The sequence below is a fragment of the Molothrus aeneus genome, chromosome 8, assembly GCF_037042795.1.
Source record: "Molothrus aeneus isolate 106 chromosome 8, BPBGC_Maene_1.0, whole genome shotgun sequence".
Taxonomy (NCBI): domain Eukaryota; kingdom Metazoa; phylum Chordata; class Aves; order Passeriformes; family Icteridae; genus Molothrus; species Molothrus aeneus.
The window spans coordinates 15,807,599-15,826,899 of NC_089653.1; the positions used below are offsets into that span (position 1 = coordinate 15,807,599).

At 43.3% G+C, this 19,301-nt stretch overlaps 1 protein-coding gene across 3 annotated transcripts in view; it reads left to right on the forward strand.

Moving 5' to 3' along the window:
* The window catches only part of WAPL (WAPL cohesin release factor), a 134,700-nt gene that overhangs the window by 52,078 nt on the left and 63,321 nt on the right, over nt 1-19,301 (forward strand). The window contains exon 1 of one of the 3 annotated variants that reach the window (XM_066554185.1): nt 17,864-18,008. The exons of 1 other annotated variant lie outside the window; for it this stretch is intronic. The gene's annotated coding sequence lies outside the window, so the exon portion shown is untranslated. Of the gene's footprint in view, nt 1-17,863; nt 18,009-18,646; nt 18,714-19,301 lie in introns of those variants that run through there. One more of the 3 variants, XM_066554186.1, reaches the window with a different exon arrangement.

Sequence of the window (19,301 nt, forward strand, 5' to 3'; positions counted from 1 at the left end):
AATGAGATGTCACTACAACACTTCTTCTGGCAAGTTACTGCTGTTGAGCAGTACTTTTCAGTAATGTTAACCGTGCTGCACTTTCTTTCACGCCTTCTTTTACCAATTTTAGCTCTTCTGTGTGGCAAAATAGCATATGGTAAAGGATACAAAAATAATAATAGCAAAGGAAAATATACAGGGATAATAGTCAAGAATCTGCAGCACCTTGTACTCTGGGATGTCCTGGTGTTAGGTACACAAAGGTCCTTGGTATTGGGAAGGTACACAGGTAGCATGTTCTGCAAGACACTGTGGGATATTATGTAAAATAGCGGCTGGAGGGAAGGAGAACTGGCCACATTGATTCAAAGCTGATAGTGTGGGACTTCTACCATTTTCAGAACAGTACACCAAATTGATGCAAGTGAGCATAGGCAGAGAAAAATGTTTTGAGCTGTCACAAGGCTGTGAGGAATGCGATCACATGCTGTGTAGGCACAAGTCATGTGCAGAGCCAGCTGTGCCAATAATCACTTGAAAATTAAATTGTAAGAGCAATAGGGCCTGTGATATCTGTTTGAGACAGTATAATTCCTCAAATATATCCTAGGTCTGTGCAAATACAGTGTTTGCTTAGCTGTGAATTCTCTGAAGAATTGTGTTGCATCTTTTTTCCTGCTTAAGATGAATGAAAACGTGTCAGTCCTGAGTGACAAGGCTTTAAAGACCCTAATTGACCTAATTTTACACTCCCACCCACACACTCTGCCTATTGGCCCAGGAGTGCTACTTAAAATCAGGTCTGAGCCTGTGGAGCTTTGGTGACTTATTTCTATGTGATATGGCCTTTTTTTCTTAGTGCTGCTGCTGGTAATGCTTTATAGCTTACAGAACTCTGCTTCTTCTTATCTGCTGCTATTTAGGCTGTCCTTACAGTTTGTCATTTATATAATCTGTTGTCATATTGTATCTTAAAGGTATGGTTCTTCCATCCCGTGTAATGAGCCTGGTCAGAGAGCTGCAAATGAAGTGCAGCAAAAGCGAATACAGGGAGCTGATGGAGGCTGAGTATGAGTGATGATAATGCTCTATTTTGGCTTCTTTAGATATGCCCATTAAATTGCTTGTAGTTTTCTTCCTAGTTGTTCTACAGAGGGGGTTTGGCTGCTTTTACTGCTTCAGAAAGCAATTACAAGGCAATTGTTTTAGTGAGGATTTCTACTTTGTTTGGTGAACACCCTGTTGTTGAATCCCAGGAGTATAATACTGACAGGATAATCTGTGTGGCATAGGATTATTCTGTGAGCATTTTAACTTTGTCTTGTCTTACAAGTGTGAGGAAATAAAGGTTTGTTATGGTGCACCATGGGCCAAACTGCAACTCAAATGTGACCACTCTGGTTGTATCAGTCAAGTCCTACTGTACTTTATGAGGAGAGCCTGCCATGCCAGATGCTCTTCTCATAAAGCAGGCAACTGAGAAAAGGGAAGCAATAACATTCCCTTTCCCCCAGTGCCACATTTCTCACCACAGAATGAGCTCTTTTTAGTGAGAAGCTGTAATAGACTGCAAGGGGCAAGAGGTTTCCATTCTAACAGTGACAAGAAAGGGGGTTTTCTCCCCTCTAAAACCACACAGAGGAAAGGAAAAAAAAAAGGTAGGAAGGAAGTAGCATCTCTTCCTTGTAGCTCAGAAATTGAACATGAATTAAGAGTCATGTAAAGCTATTCAGAAAGTCCATACCAAAAAATAGAGACTGCCTGAGTCCCAGCTTTGTCTGGAGGGCCTGCCTGTCCTTGTTTGCACAGAAATCTATGTTATTCTGGAAAGAAAGAAGGAAATTATTTCTGTATTATGGCTACTACTAAAGAGGAAGTCAGTAGTTAATTGAGTGTTTGTGGGTGTGAATTTGCTGAGGGATGACCCAGCTGGAGGTAGAACTACATCTCTTGGTTAAAACTGCCTGGAGGGCTCTGATGCTGCAGCAGGTATAGCCTGGTCAGGTGGGAACTATGGCAGCAGAAGCTGCATCAGCAGCATTACTATGCAAAACACCAGATGTTTATGGCATAGGGAACCTATTTTTTAACAATCAGAGATACTAATGATGGTCATCATAGGTGTTCTTATAGAAAATATGTAAAGTGATTTGGTTAGCCCTGTCTGATTACCAGATACTCTAGAAAAGGCAAGGAAGGAAAAATAGATCCTCTTAATGACACATAAGAATCTGGTTTCAGTCTAGGACTAATGTATCAATTATGTTTCTTTTCCATCAGTATGGAGGAGGACCCTGCCATTAGGCAGGAAAATTACTTTCCTTTTTCCCCTCTAACTGCAGCAATTTTCACAGCCACCTTCTTACAGCTTGTCTGTAGTTTGTTGTTAAACCACTTGTGCCCCACAAGACAGTGATTTTTTAAAAACCATGTTCTGTATGCTTTTTATATGATGTGTAATCTGTCATGGACATAGAAATTAATGTTCAACCTCAATCACCATTTTTTCCAGTATGTCTAGTGTACTTGACATATTCCAGGCTAGTGTATCTCAAAGGATACTGCTTTGCACTCAGCCTTCATGCTGTTCTCTCCCTTCCACAGAGCCTTTCTACAACCCTTTAAAGGCCTTGGTGTTTCCCTTGGGCCCAAATCTACGAATGATCTTTTCACCTGCTCTCAGAAAGCTTTAAATTTTTTTGTGGTCCCTGGTGTAACACCAACAGCCCTTGGCAGAGCAGGATCTGGCTTCTCGTCTCATGTTTTCAGTCCCCAGTGCTCTGTGTGAATTAAAGTCTCGAACTCTGTCATCACTGTTTCAGAAGGAACAGTACTGTTCTCATAGGAAAAAAGATCATATGCAGGAGAGGTGCAGCTTCTTTCTCTGCTAGAACTTTAGGTTGCCATGTTGAAGTTTTTTTCCAAGAAATATAAAAGATAAACAATAAAACACCTGGGAAGGAATAATAAGTTAGCTATTAACTTTGGCTAGGAGCTTTTTTTTTTTAAGTGTTTAGGGAAACTGAAGCTAAAAGTAAGTCTCTTGTTTTCATAGCTATTTTAATCTGAATGAAAAAGGTTTTTTTGTGTGTGGAAAAACCTTTAGATTCATGTCTATCTGAAATGTCCCTAATTACTGATGCATTGTAAACTATCAAATAATTATTAAATATATATAGGCTTTTATATAAGGACAGACACTTGCAAGCAGTGGAAGGGGTAATACTCCGGCACATCAAGGTTTGTTTACAGAGTAGTTCTTAGGTACACTTGTACAACAAGCAGAGCCATTCAAACCTACTCAATAGAAATAATTCTCACTGATATTTGGAGCTGTTACAGGTTTATGACAGGACCTACATGGATATTTTCCAAGCCACAAATTATATAACAGAAGAGGTTGGGAGCAAGCAGTGGATTTAGATATTCAAAGTCAGTATGACACAATGCACTGTTAATAAGTAATTGACTGTAAATGCAGCTCTCTACAAGAAGATTAACTGTGCTCTCTTTTGGAACATAATTACTTGAGTGAGCTCCTCTCCTGAAAGAAAAATCAAATATTTGTGGGAGTCTTCTGGAGGTGAAAAAAACCCTTTTTTGGATTAACATAGGAATGTATTGTTATAAAATGTATATTTTTTTTTGTTAAGGATAAAGTAATGTTTGAGTAAGTTGCAGTTATCTGGTGATGAATACCTGAGAATTGTTGGCTGTTGAGAAAGTGTAAGCTTGATTTGAATTACTGGCTTGTATGAAGCAAAGAAATCTGATGGTGTGTGGTGCTGTGCATTGGGCCAGTCTTTTGCTGCTGGGGATTTGCCTGTGAGGATTAACAAAGACTTTAGTCTAGTTTATTTATTCATTCACATTTGTGCTTGCTTCCCTTTAAAGGAACTGAACCCCAGTGCCTTAGAAAAACCTAAACTTTCTGCTGATTTAGCCGAAGAGCACAGTTGTATCTAGCTGGATGAAAGCTAAGTACAGTGATGGAGACGCAGCATGAGTGCCTTTGTGTACCATCCTTTCTCCTCCCAAACATGTCAGAGAAGCCAAGGGGGAAATGTAGAATTATGAAAGGAAGAGGACAAATGTGGCAAAGAGAGATGGATGTGGAATGCCAGAGGCACAGTGAGCAGATGAAGCAGACTGAATGAGGAATGGTGATGGGAAAGAGTTCATGCTTTCTTTTTGTGTAAGAGTAATGGAGAAGTGTGTGGTTTGCCAGTTTTCGCTCCCTGTCTCCAGGATGGTTGCAGCTATAACTGTGCAGGACTAACACTCAGCAAGATGCTCTGTGTCCTGTCTTCTGTAGCTGCTACCTGGCCAAGATAAATATATTTGGCTGACCTGGAAGTCTGCAGACCATGTCTGTAGTTGCTGTATTTGATAACTGGTGCTCTTGAACCTGTGCAACTGCAGATGGACTTTGTCATGCAAACTGAGGAATGTCTGTGCCAGCAGTGCTCTGAAGCCTGAAGTGAGACCACCTAATATCTGAGTGACAATCCTACCCCACGCCAAGTCCCTGCAGTCCCTGCTTGCTAGGTGCAGATTACATCTTTTATAGCAAGTGACTGGCTATTACACAGCCAGGTCTGACAGAAGGAACAGTGGATCTCCTGTTGTTAAAGTACAGCAGCTGCACAATTTCTTCAACCAGGCAAAATCAGGAGTATGCCTTACACAGTTCTTTGCAGGACTACATCACCTTTATGGTCAAATTGTCAGAATTTTGAAAAGGCAAACCATTGCACATTGAAAGTTGAGCATGGATGGATAATCATCATGTATTGCTCTGGACTTGCTGCTTTCACCAGTGTTTCTGTCTCTGGGAGTCTCTTTGCAGTATGTGAGAGCTGCTAGTTAACTAAATGTCACATTGTATTGTGTTGTGTGATGTGCTGGCAAACTCTGCAGTGGAGTGGAACCAGCCATGCCAATAGTGAAACTGTTCCCAGTGAAGTTCTATTTGCATTACTTGTAAAGTGCTACTGCAGCCTCTGAATGATTCAATTTCCTTTCTATTTTTGTATCATTTTCCAAGTCTGTAGTTAATATTGACTGACAGGGCCAGCTGAGAATCTTGGGATTTCCTATTACAGATAATTAAGGAAAATACTAATTCGTGCACAGACAGATGCCTTGTTGTAAATTGCACTGCATGAATATCTTTGCCTTCACTGCTAATTCTGTTTCCTACTGATTACTGAATCTGACTCATTGTACAAGGTGCTAGGGGCATGCAGCAGGTTTCCAGCCAGGAGATGTGTAAAGAAAGCTTCAGAGAAGCTTGATGTTATGTTTTCTGAAGTCTTGTTTTTATGGGCCAGTTGTCTGAATAGTTCTGTACCTAAGATATATGACAGCTTGTATTTTATGCTTTCTTAATGGAGCTTGGAGAAGGACCTGGGAGAGGGAACTTCCTTCATCATGGGCTTTTCCAGTTCACCTTATTTATTTCCAAATTGGTATTTGGTTTTATTTTAGGCAAAATTTAAGCTTCCTGTTTTGCTCAAAAGAGAGATTGCAGTCAGGGAGCAGTAATAATACGCTGTTCTGCAACATAGGTGAGCCAGAAGCTGAGGATGACAGCAAGGCAGGTGTAGAAAGTGGCCTCACCAATGCCACAGGACTTGTGCAGGAAGAGCAGAGAAGGTCCAGTGGCAGGCACAGCCACTGTGAGACAAGTCTAGTGCTGAGTTGTATCAGAGTCTAATGAGAAAGATGAATTGGGGTCCAGCAGGGAGAAGCAGGACACATTAATTGTCAGCATTAACATATAACTGCGTATTTGAGCAAGGGAGTAGCTGGTGATAGAAGCACAAAGCTGTTCTCTTCAACATCTTGTGGAATACATCTGTTTCCTGGGAGACTGGCTGCTTATCTTGTTAGTAAAAAGATCTGATAGTAATCCCTGTTCTCTAGGAAAGAAGGCGCTGAAGTCTCCTGAGTCATAACTTGCCAACAAGCAGAATGGTAAATGTTGTTTGTAACATGTCTAACCACAATGAAACATGAGTGGAGAGGAAGGAGATCTGTGCTTGTCCTGCACCTTCTCAAGTGTCTCCTGCAGAGGGATACGAGATCCAGTTTGCTGGAGCCACACCAGTTTGCTCCCATCTGCCTATACTGGGTACCAGCAGGAGGGACATTCTGGCAGTTCTGCCTTTTCCAGTCCTCTACCTGATGAAGAGGTGGTTTGAGTGTGCAGGCTCAGGCAAAACACCTGCAGTACAGGTTTGGCCCCCCCAAATGACTTAGCAGAGCTGCTATTTTGGTGAGGGGAAAAACTTTCCAGTTGGAAACAGACCAAACTTTGTCTGTCATCAAGGAAACACATAAGTATGGCCTGGAGCAGATTAGAGCTTACCCTTCAGCACTTCATCCTGATGAATTTTGAAGTTCTGTTCTTTCAATATCCAAGTTACCAATCTGAGGGCACTTTGGACAAATCAATGTTGCTAGCAGGCATGCTTAACACTAACTTCCTTGTGCTGGGGAAAAAATACAGGTGAGATTCCTGGAGTTCAGCACAAAAGATGGGAAATCAGTAGAAATAAACAGGACATAAGTTTAGTATACTATGAATGTACTTGGTTGAGGTTGCTGAGTGTCCTAAAAGACAAGGATATGGCAAAGCTCAGTAACTGGGTTTTGACAGACTCCATTGCAATACCTTCCTTTCTAGCTCCGTTGTGCCTCTGCTTTTATGTAATTTTATAAGTTCATGTCTCAGATAATTAACTCTGTTTATGGTCATTGATATCTATTCAGTGAATAGTGAAAAATAGTGAAAGTGAACTGCTTTTTACCAAGTTTTGCTTCTAAGACTCTTAACCCCTAAGTGCTGGGACTTGCTATTAGCTAGTGGCAAAACAAAGGCAACCCACACACCTTCAAATTGCTACTAATTCCCTATATCCTCTCCCTTGGAATACTGCTAAAACATGTGTAGCCATGCACACTTATTCTACTGATCTGAACAACCCAGTCAGCACTGAAACTTGTACTTTCTAGCCATGAACTGCAGCCATCCTAACACACAGCATCAGTGCTACACAGAGTAAGGTATTCTGTGGGCTTAGGCACTTAATATTAGAGAGCTGAAGTTAAAGTATTTTAATGTATAGGTATTAGTGTGTGTGTATATATAATGCCATTTTGAAAAAGCATATGACTCACTTGGCACTTACTAGCATATGGAGTTTATCATAGAATTATAAAATAATCCTGCTGAGAAGGGACCTCAGGAGGTCTCTCATCTTGCCTCCAGCTCAAGGCAGGGTCAGCTCAAATGTCAGACCAGACTGTTCAGGGCTTATCTAGGTGGGTTTGGAAACCTTCAAGAATAGGAACTGTGCACTCTCTGGGCACTTTGTTTTCCTGCCTGCAGAGGGTTTTCTGTACCTGCAGCTGGAATTTCTCCCAAGACCAGCACATGTTATTACAATTAAATTAATATTGTAAAACAAGTGTGTTGGATTGTAGTACAGGAGTAATGTCATATGCAGAGCTGAAAATGATCATGGGCCACAAAGGAAATGCTGCTGATGGGGACAGAGGCCAATATCTGTCAAATCTGTTCAAGCTGGGATCCAGGGGCCATACTCATGGCTCTTAATTGCACATGGAGCTCAATGTCTGTAACTCAGCCAGAGTAGAGGCTGCTACAGAAACAGTGCCATGCCACCAAAAGCACCCTGAAGTAAAAGAGGTGTTCATAAAAGTTAGATTTGATTAAATCTTCCATACCTCGTTTTTCTGAGGAGTTTGACACATTTTCCCCCCTGCAATCTAGGCATGATTCGTGTCTCTCTCTGCTGCTTGTTTCTTTGTAGAGTAGCAAAACCAGCATGAAATTGATGTGATCTTCTTTCATTGCTGCCCAAAAGGTTCTGAATAGCAACCCTGGAACAGAGTGGGCTTGTTGACTTCATTCTGCAGCTGCATGAAAAATCTGCCTCTAAGCCTGCAGCTTCAAGAAGACAGCACAGCATCTGTTCACATAAAAGATAGCTTTGAGTTTGTCTTTTTTAAATAATGAGAAATTTAAACTACTGGGTTTGAATGGAAACTTGGAAACAGGTTACTTGGCTTCCCTCATTTGCCAAGGAAAGCTTTCCACTTATCTTTGACAAAGGACTGCATGAATTTTCTTCAATTTAATTTAAATATTTTTGCTCCAGAAATTAACATCTAATTTATGAGAAACTTCAATTCTGTTATAATAATTATGTGAATCTCTGTTTAGTCAAGGTACAGAGTTTGATTTTTATGGGATGGTTCTTTCTATATGTATCCTTTATATGCATTTGCTCATCACTGTGATAGGTTCCTATCAGTTTGCCAGCACTGTGCCCTTCACAGAAGTTATGGTTAACCCAGGGGCCAAATGCAGAGTGCCAGGGAGTAACATCTGGGCATCTGATTTCCATGGGATCATGCATAGTTCTGCTCTGATAAAGTTTAATGCATCATGTTTAAAAACAAAAAGGTATTCTTTGAGCAGATCTTGAAGTTGCAGCATACTGCAATATCTAATATCTTCCTATTCTAATTATGTACACAGGTTTGTAAAGCCATTATTATAGACATGTTGTAAAATTGATATTGAGCTATTGCTTAGCAGATTTATAGCCTGACTTCTAAAACTGTTTCTGCAGTTCCTTTAGAAATTGTTGTCTTTATAGTCTGGCTTAGAGCTTTTGTTATTGAGTACTGGGAACAGCATTTAATTGGCAAGTATTCTACCATAAAACCAAGGTACCTTGGTCTGTCTGCTTTCCAGTAAGCTATAACAATATTCCTGCCTCTGCAAATCTGGCTGATGTGTTCTATCAGAAGCAATTTTTCAACTTAAAATTTGGTACTAAAAAAAATAAAAAAAAAACCAGTGCATTCTTTGTTCTGAGATGCCTGGGTTGATACCTTGAGAGTTGTGTGGATTTGTGGTGGATGTTCATTGCCAGGTGGCCTCACCACTCCATAATAGAGCATTTTTGTTGTCCTGGGACAGTTTGCACTGGAGACTGTCAGACTTAACCAAAAGAGACTTTTGTACAGGAAGCTTCAGCTCCTCAAAGGAAGGATATGCAGGATAAAGAGGTAAAAAGCTTCATGGCTTTGTTCAGCCATATTTGAGAGGACCTCAGTGTTAGGGATGAAACGAAGACAATTCTAAGCCTGCCAGAGGCAGTAAGGGCAAATTTCCCTAATGCAGTGGGGATGGCTAGAGCTCCATCAGTGATGTTTATGGCCAGTTGTTTGGCAAGACTGTGGTTTGCAAACCTTGTATATGATATTTCCCTGTCACAGATTGTCTCAAACAGAAATATTCAGGTGCATACACAGAGCTAGTTTACACAATGGAGCCCAGTGTAGAAAGGGAGATGAGTCTGGTGCCCAGAGCTGTAGCACTACTTTTCCTTGCTCTGTTGCTTCTGCTTGTCCCAGCTGGCAAGTGAGGTGTCTCTGAGTGTACATCATGCATATTGCATCCATTTTCTGTGGGTAAAGCCTCGCATCATGTGAGGTTTTATTGAAATTCTGGTCCCACAGCTCTCACTTAGAGAGTTTATTGGTATTTATTCTCTTACAAGTGCTGGCTGAAATGACATTCAGGAACATCTGTATGACCTGCCAGACTAACACAGCTGTGACAAACCAGTTTGGCACTACAAACAGCAAGGAGGTGTCAGAAGAAAAGCCATAAGCTCAGTCAGTTGATCTGATCATGAGATCTTCATTTTTGGAATCTGTGCTAAAAGGAATACGCCTGAAAGCAAATGGAGAGGTGTTGAATTATTTAGCTTTTGACTATAGTTTTATTAATGACATCACTAAGAGTAAAATTGGAAATATGTCCAGTGTAGTCCAGCAAGCCAAAAATCCACTGGCCTGTTTTAATCTACAGCTGCCAGTAGCAAAATGTAGGACTTGACAATACCTTCAGAGTGATAAAAATGCAGTTTCAAATAGGTAAGAGTCAGATGAAGTCAAAATCCAATTTTGAAAAATAAATACACTGTTTAATTAACTCTAACACCTGATTGTGGTGTGGTTCATAGCCTGAGCTGCCAAAAACATTATTAGTGATCCTAAGGGCAGGTACATAAATTACTGCTGCTTCATTTTAAAGAAATGTTTGGTAACTTCTTTGTTTACCAGTAGGTGTCACTGGAGTCCAGCAGAGAGCTGTTACTGCTTTAAACATCTTTTCTGCTTAATCGAACCTTTATTTCATAGAGAACATTCAATATTTGTACATGATGACGTACATACACAAAAATGAAGAAATGTGATCAATGCTCTCTCAACTGTTTTTTCCTGCCTTAGCTATTGATAACTGTTGGTGGATAATTCAATGATTTGAGAAAGATTCTGATTTTTTTTCCTCTGCAGCATGACTGAACCTGGTCCAAGCTGATAATGACCAAAGCCTTCAATTTTATACAAAAATGAAACTACTTAGCAGTGCCTGTATGATGACTCAGCTCTTGCCCAATCTTGCATTTGGTGGTGGGAAGAAAATGGAAAATTAAGCCAAAAGACCTAAATACTTTGTTTCTTCCTTTTTTGGGACCTGTGTTGAAAATTAGAGTCTGGGAACTGATTGGGACAGGAAGGACCTGTCAGCCACAAAACAGCTCTCTGCAGGACTGAGAAAGCATTTAAAGAACAACATTTCTTACACTTTATATTAAAGATGCAGTACTGTGCTGATGAAGACTTGGAATTGAGCTGAAGTAGAGCATAGAATGATTTTTTCCTTTTGAATGAACTTGTCTGTTGTGTGTTTGCTTGACAGCAGATCAGTAAAGGTATTTTGATTGAGATGAGCTTTCAAGTATGCTTAAGTATCTACCATCTGAAAGGCACAAAAACCACTAAGTAGATGCTGGCATGCTGTTCAAGCCACTTGTTATTATCACTAAAAGATAAAAGGAATTATGTTTTGTTTTCCCCAAGCCATGGTACAAGGCTTATTTTTTTATAAAAACCACTGGGGAGACATTTTGATTTAGTCAAAGCATCTTAGTTTGAGCCTAAATTCTTGCATCAGTAATTCCTCCAATTTCTTTCAAATGTTTACCAAAAAAAAAACTGTGCCACACAATAAACATTTATCTCAGAATTTCAAGGTCACAGATCCAGCAGAGAAGTCTAGCATAAGGAGGCTGCCTGGAGGGCAGTGTATTATTAGAATAATAATGTGTTTTTGGACAGTAAATGCACTGCCTGCTCTGTTGCCCTTACATGTGGCTGATCCAGTAATGAGTCATTTCCGTGACACGTCTAAAGAAGCAGGCAATGCACAGATGTTTTCAGCCTTTTGTTATCATTAGCCACTTTTCTGAGCGTACTCTGCCACCACTCATTATCAGGCCCTCTGCTCCATGCTGTGGTGTGATCTTTGCTGTGCTGTGATTTCATGGGACATGGTTGCATTGTATGCAGGGCGCCTTAAGTGTGAACAGCTTTGCAAAACTGGCACAGTGTAAGGCCCTGGACATACCAGGGTCTTATGCAATAGACATTGCAGCTTTCTTGGTGGTGCTGCGTTGTAGTCTGAGTAAAGGTGAAAGTAATTTGTTCAGAGCTCTATTCTGGGAAGAAGCTAATGAAGTCACTAACTGATATTTTGTTGCTTCCTACGTTCCCATGAGGAAATCTTAATTTGATTTTTTTTTTCAAGTTTCATTTTATCAGCTTAATTTGCTAGCTCGTACATGAATTCTGTCATGACGTTCAGGGACACGTCCACTCAGACCTCATTAGTTACATCAGTTTTAATTCTCTGTGGAGTTGCTTCTCCAGTTGTAGTTGATGTTGCCGTCCTTTGTAGCATTGCTCACAATCCTCAATGGCCACACATCCTGGTTCCAGTGTACCAACAAACTTGTTAATCTGAAAACAAAACTCTTGTAAATTAAAACTCAAAAGGTAATGTTACAGGTTACAGCATCTGCATGTGACAGCCACATCCAATAATCAAAACTAAGAGGACAAAGGAAGATAAAGTGTTGGTCACATACCTGCCCTTTTTAAAAGATGAAGGAAACAAAGCAGCAAAATAAGCATCAGAAGTGGCTTCTCCCCTATTGCTGGAGGAGGAATAGGGTAGGACAATGACAGTTGCACCAATGAGCTTGTTATAAGAACCAATTTCTTGATGGGTTCCCATGTTTTTGTTTCCCCAACAAGCACAATGTGGACACAGTTTGGTAGCTTTCCTTAAGAGCTGTTGCCATAAAGACAGACAGAAATTCAATAATAATGTGAAACAGAGATATCTTAAAAGGAAGCCAAAAAAAATCAGGAAGAAGGAAAGATTGGTATTCAGTCTGATCATCCTACAGGGCTGTGAGAGATCTCAGGTATTTGAGAGAGACAGCACCCTTTTATTCCTTATACAACAATGGGAACTTGCTTTGTTCAAAGGAAGGAACCTTTACTTTCCTTGTGGATTTTAAAGTGAGGCTGCATTCTTATTGCAAATGCCTTTGTTTTGTTTTTTTTTCTCCCAAAACATGTGGGCACGTTGTAAAATTTTCAGTGGGAAACAGCACGGGTGGTTACTTTCTCAGCAGAGCTTGCTGGGAGTATACTGCATAGCCGAATAAAGTTCTGACCTTGATGATTGTAACAAGGTGAAAGCTACTTTGTGCTTTCCCACTAGTGTTTCACCACAGGTTTTTCCAGTAGACTTACAGGCTGATCACCTAGGGGAAAAAGCTGCACAGAAAACCACTGAGAATTTAGCCGTAGGTGAGTGACTACTGTTGGTTCATTGAGTAAAACGAGTCTTTCCAGAGGCTCTGGCATTGCAGGGACGATGCTGCCTCTCACATGATTGCAACAGGTGGGTGTGCAGGCCAGAGAGGAGGTAGGAGGAGTAGCACAACTTTTTTTGTCTGGGCCTGATTCAGTAATGCCACAATCCAGGGAATTTTTATTTTTTAAATCATGGAGATTTGGCTCTTTGCTGCACTGATATAAGCATTCCTTTGGTCTGTCCAGCAGTGTTTGTTTTAGCCTTTTGGTTATCAAACTTAATGCCTTGGCATGGCCTCCACTATGAGCAGGCAGCTACTGAAAACTATGATCCAAAGCTATATAAAGATCCCCTGTTTGAACACCTTTCAGTCCTTCTTCTCAGGGTTCAGTGTCAGAAATTAGCAGTACAATATTCATTGGAAATCCCTCACTAAGAAAAGCCAAATTCTTGACAGAAATTATACTTTGCTGTACACTGGGGTGCAGATCTCTCCTTTTTCCCTGCCCCTGTACTTTCTACTTTTTAGTTGCATGGCAAGGTTTTGGTAGCAGGAGTGGCTTCTATGAGAGGCTCAGATGCTTCCCTTGTGTCCAATACAGCCCTTGCCAGCTGGCTCCAAGATGGACCCAGCACTGGCCAAGGCCAAGCCCAGCAGTGATGGTGGTAGCACCTCTGGAATAACAGATATAAGAAAGGGAAGAAGAAAACTGCCTAACTGCAGCTGGAGAGGGGAATATGTGAGAGTGGGGAGGAGATAGAGAAAACTGGGAGCAAAGTTGCGCCTGGGAAGAGGGAGGATGTGAAGAAGGTGTTTCACAATTTTAGTTTTATTTTTCATTATCCTACTCTGACTTGGTTGGTAATAAATGTAAGTAATCTTCCCAAGTCAATTCTGTTTTGCCTGTGACAGTAATTTAGTGAGTGATCTTTCCCTGCCCTTTTCTTGACCCATGAGCCTTTTGTTGTATTTTCTCTCCCCTGCCTAGCTGAGGAGGGCAGTGACAGAGCAGCTTTGGTGGACAGCTGGCATCCAGCTTGGGTCAGCCCACCATGTGTGCCCTGCGCAGCTCTCAGTACAACCCTGCCATTCCTGCGATCCTGTGCTGCTGCTGGGGCTGGTGCTGCTGCCCTTCCTCCAGCATGTTACTGGTGATACTAAAGCCTTAGTCACTATTTTAGGAGAAGTCTTAGTAACCATTTTAGGACTAAAATATGGTAATCAGTTACTTCATGTGTCTCTTTACCCTCCCCTCACCTTTGCTGTGCAAATAGCAAGGGGGAAATTCTCGCCCCAGTGAATCGAAATGGCAAGGGCTGTGTGCTCTCACCCGTGTGTGCCTGTGACATTTGAAGGACAGCTACGGGAGCATGGTGACTTTTGGCAAAGTAAAAGCAAAAAGCACCAAAATGTTTAGCATTGTAAGTGGTGCTAACTGGGACATGAAAGCACTGCAGCAGCTGTGAGTGCAGCAGGACATCCTCTTCACCCCCATCCCTTCCCACCTGGACAAGAGGCAAGGAAGGAAGCACTACAGGAAGTTGAGTACTTAAAAGGCAAATGGTGACTAGGCTGAGAGGCAGAGGAGGAGGAGTGGACTGAGAGGCTTTCAGATGTGAGGAGAACATTTTAGGCATGAGGAACAGTGGGGAGAGCTTTCCAATGAGCTACTGTTTGCTTCCTGGGTAGTGCTTCACAGGGAAAAAGGGCAATGGATTATGAGCTTATTCCCTTTTTGTGGGAAAAGGACTGGAGCAAGGGTGTGTAATGGTGCTAATTCATGTACTTGATATAAAGGATGCCTACTACTATGGTCCCTTTAAAACCTGTAGCCTCAATCATGCTGCTATTACTCTCAAATGCTATGTTTTGTCCATGAGGCAGCACTGAGAAACCTTCCTGGCAGCTTTCTGGAAGGATGTGACTGTCTTCATCTGCCCCAAGAGTATCTGCTGCATGGGAAACCTTCTGTTTTCCTACTGCATTGCCTCCCTTTTCTTTTGGGAGAAAGTTTAAAATGTTTTAATGTTTTTGAAAGGCTCTGTACTAGGCTGCAGCTCATTTGGAAAATTCTGTGTTGTTCACCCCGCACAGGTCCTGGCACAGAACCTCAGGAGGAAAACTGAGAGGGGTCCAGAGTGTATTAAGATGCAGTGTATCCAAATAACTGTTCTGTCCTGTTTATGTGTTCCTTCCTACTATGTTTTTATCTCTTTTATATCCACTTTTGATGCATTTGAGCTGTGTTTTTCAGGGCTGTCTGACTTTATAATAAGCAGCAAAGATGATAGTTTATTTGGGGGGATTTGGGGGGCAGGCAGTAATGGGAAGCTGCAGGATTCCCTTAGGCTTTCTCAGAAAACTTTTAAGGTGGAAAAACTACTCTTTGAACATGGCTGCATTATCTTCCACTGCTGTTCTCATGAAGACAAATGCCAAATGTTTCATGGGCTGCTTTTTTGTGAAAGGATTTGTGTGGTTGGATTTGGGGATTTTTTGGTGTGAATGGAGATGGCAACCAACAGTAATATAATTTCACAAAAAGCATAAAATGCCTGTTAAATTACACCCTCTGAGAATGAAACATACCTACTGCCAAACGCAGATGGGATTTGGCTTTTATTTGCTCTGCCATGCTACATGCATATTTGAGGTGAGCCAGATACAAATGGAAATAGCAGAGCTTAATGTGTTAACTGCCAAGCTTAGTAAGATACAGGGTGTCAGATTTTCAAAGTACCTCAGGTATGTTGGGGCAGTAAAACTGGCACATCTCTGCTGTTCTTGAACACAACAAGATTTGTTTTGCCATCATCATCCTCGTAAAAGGCTTCACTTACAGGCTTGTGCTGGTACCCAGAATAGGATAGGCAGCACATAAATGAGTTTAATTTATCCTCTGTTAGTCATGGGAAATTCCCTCATGACCCTAAATCTGCAGTGGTTTGGATTACTCTGTGTGGGGTTTCTACAAAGACTGGAAATACAGCTAGAAATATGAAGCTAGCCCAGGGGTATAAGGTGGGTAAGAACTTTTAAATACATCCAATTACTACCATTAGACTGCAAAATTCTCTCCATTACTGTATTAGTGACTTAGGTATCCCAGCTTTACATCGGAAATAGAGCTAATTTAATTTCAATTCTTCCAGCTTCATATCAAAATAGAAACTATTTCCTAATAGTATCTTGGTGTTACTTCCTTACTCTGGCCATATTCTTCACTTTTTCTGGTTCTCAGGACAAATTTTTATGTTGTGAAGGACTTGTCAGAGCCTCAGTGTTTCAAGCTCTCACAGTTGTTTTTTCCTCTTTGTCTAACAGATCAGTCATCAAATAAGACTATGCAAACTCAAACAGGTTTAGCTATCCATTTTACTCTTGGAGTTTAAATTAGCTATTTAGTGGCTCTGATCAAGAATACTCTCAGGAGAACAATCTTCTCCGTTTTTGTAGTCAAATTACAGATTTTAAAGTCTGTAGCCTGTTTTTAATGGCTCTTCAGTAACTGAGTCAGGTGGTGAGATACAGGTGAGCTTGTAAGGCTTGTCTGAAACACAAAACAAACCTCAACCACATTCCAAATCAAACTTGTACTTCTCATTGCAAGGCCCTGTTGGTTTTATCTCTACTTCCTCCAGTTGTATACTGGATTTAGAGAGCATGTTCACAGCATGTTTGTGCTTTAGAAGTAATGCCTGAAAGCTCCAACACATCAGTAGAGATGCAGCAAAGACCAGATTTACTCAGAGGATCACTAAACAAAACCATAGTCTAGCATCTTCTTATTGTGAGGCAGTGATTTTGCCTTTGGGTAAAGTAAATATTAAATTAAGAAAAAACCTAGAGGTATTGAGACAACTCTAACCTCTTCTGTGGAGTGAAATCAGCCTCTTAATTAGTTCTGCATTTGGGACTTGTCTTGTAAAGCCTTGTAAAGCCTCAAACGATGGTTTGAGTATAAGCATGTGATGTGAAACCATTTTAGACTCCAAAGTTGTAGAATTTCATTTTACTTCTCTGAGTTCCTCACTCCTCTGAAAAATTACCAAACTACATCTGCGTGATGATGTTTAATGTTTTTCTTGTCATTCATCCTTAGTTGTCTGTCCTACGAGGATTTTACGAAATACTGCCTACAGAATATAAAATGTTGGATTTGGTGACTGTTTGATGTCCATACGTATTTGCCACATGACACAATCCTTGTGGAGCGTTTTTGCTCTCTGCACAGTGTGTATCATTAATTAAAGCCTCAAAGGTGTGCATAAATCTAACGCGTGTGGGTGGATGTGACAGCTTGTGGAAGTGGGAGCATGTGAGAGCCACAGTTTCAGAGCCTGCCCGGTTCGTTCCGGGCCCTGTGTGCAGAGCATGTTTCCTGCCCGGAGCGGATGTGGCGGCCGGGCACGCACTGTGAGTACAGCCAGGGCGGCACCGAGCGCAGGGGGCTCCTGTGCCCTGCACGAGGCACCGCAAACTTCCCATAGAGTGCCCGCAGGGCCGCTGCAGCGCCTGCTGCCTTGCCCAGCTCCCGGGCAGAGTTCTGACCCTCCGCGGCTCCAGCCGGGCTGGGCTGCCCGGGCTGCTCCCACACTCCTCGACGGGCGCCGGGACCCACCTGGGCCTGAGCGCCATCGGGGTGGGGCCGGTCGGGGCTGCCCGCGGCGGGCCCCGCTGGCCCCGCCTTCAGAGCCTCCGCGCGGGCCCGGGCGGAGGAGGCCGCGGGGAGGCGGCGGCTCCCGCTAGGTCGGGCCACCCCGTTCCGTCCCGTCTCGGGCCGTCCCGCCACGGGGACCCGCCCGCCGGCTCCGGGGGCCGGGCCCGGGCCCTGCGGGGCCCGCGCCGCGCCGCAAACTACAACTCCCGGCGGGCACCGCGCGGCAGGGCGCAGGCGCGGAGGCGGCGCGGGCGGCCGAGCGAGGCGCGCGGCGATTGGCCGCGGCGGCGGGGGGCGGGGCGCGCGCGGTGACGGCAGGAAGGAGCGGGGGCAAATGGCGGAGAGATGGTCCCGGGGCCCGTCCCGAGCGCGGCGATAATCCCGGCGCGGAGGAAGCGGCGCCGGAGGAGGCGGCGCCGGGGGCCCTGACGCCCGCGACACCCCGAGAGGGTCCCGCTGCCGGAGGGGCGGAGGCGTCCCGCAGGCTGAGCGCCTTTCCTAGGCGGCGCTTCGGCGGCCCGAACCCGCGGCCGGAGCCACATCGGCCGGGCCCGCGCCCGGCACTTGCCGCCACCGCTGACGCCGAGGTGGGTGCCGGGTAAGGGGGCGGCGGGGGCCGCGCGGGCCGCGGAGCGGGGCCCGCACCCCGCGGGCAGCAGCCGCCGCCGCGGCCCCCGGCGCTGTCCCGCCTGGAGGGGCGTGCGGGGCCGCCGCCCCCGGGCCGGCGCGAAGTTGAGGGGCGGGAGTTGGACCGGGGGTGAAGCGGTGGCGGGGAGCGGCTCCGCGGGCCGGGCCGCGGCTGCCCCGGGCACTTGTGTAATGTGGGCCGGTGGTGCGGCGGGGCGGGGGAGGCGGCCGGGCGGGAGGGGAAATGACATCAGGGAGCGGTGGGGTGACCCGGTTCCGCTCGCACACCCCCCACCCCCCCCGCCGCAGGGGGAGGGAGGAAAAAAGAAACTGTCACCGTGGGATTTCATCAGCTCCTTCTGCCTCCGTGCATTTAACCTATTTTTCTTTGCTTTGATTATGTAAGAGGAGCGGTGTAGAGAGGAGCGATGAGTAGGGGTGACTGATGGGCTTCCTGGGCAATTACCGGGCTTTTTGTCTCCAGCTGGTCCGCCGAGTTAGCGCTGGGAAATGAGGGAGAACTGTGTTTTGGGTTTTTACACCTATTTACGTTGCTTGCGCTGCTCCAAATGGTGCGGCACAATGCAGGCGAGGGAGGCAGGGAGTGGAAACAGGAATTGAGCAAGTGTTTTATTTCCCCCTGAGTGAAAAATCGAGAGAAAATTGTAAGTAAAGAGTAAAAATCTTATTCTGTTGATGCTCTCGTGTAAGGAGGCACCTCTTTATGTTCTTAAATCTAAGACACAAGTTTATAGCATAACGTATTTATATTTTCCTAATACTCGTCTTTTAACTATGCACATTGTATTGAGTATTAATTTGGGTTTTGATATTTTGATTTAAAACTTCTTATAAGATTCTCCTAATTTTAAAATATACAAATAAGAAAATATGCTTCACTTTCTGAAAATAAACTCCTCTTGACTACAGGAATCCTCTCTTTGGAACTACAAGCCACAAGCCATAATTTAAATATTTCATTATCTTTGCATAGGCTGGGAATGTAGTATCAAAAATACTTGAGTACTTCTTACAATGCTTATTATGATTAATACTTATTTGAGTCTTGACAGTTTAGGGGAGGAAAATGTGCTAGTGATGAGTGAAATGTTTTTTTCTTTCCTGTAAGTTGTTGGAAACTAATAAATACTTTACTTTAGCTTCTACAGTTCAAAAACCTGGCTGTTCTGATCTAAAATATTTTGGTTGGTATTACAAATACTTACAAGCATCAGCGAAATAAAACTGGTCAT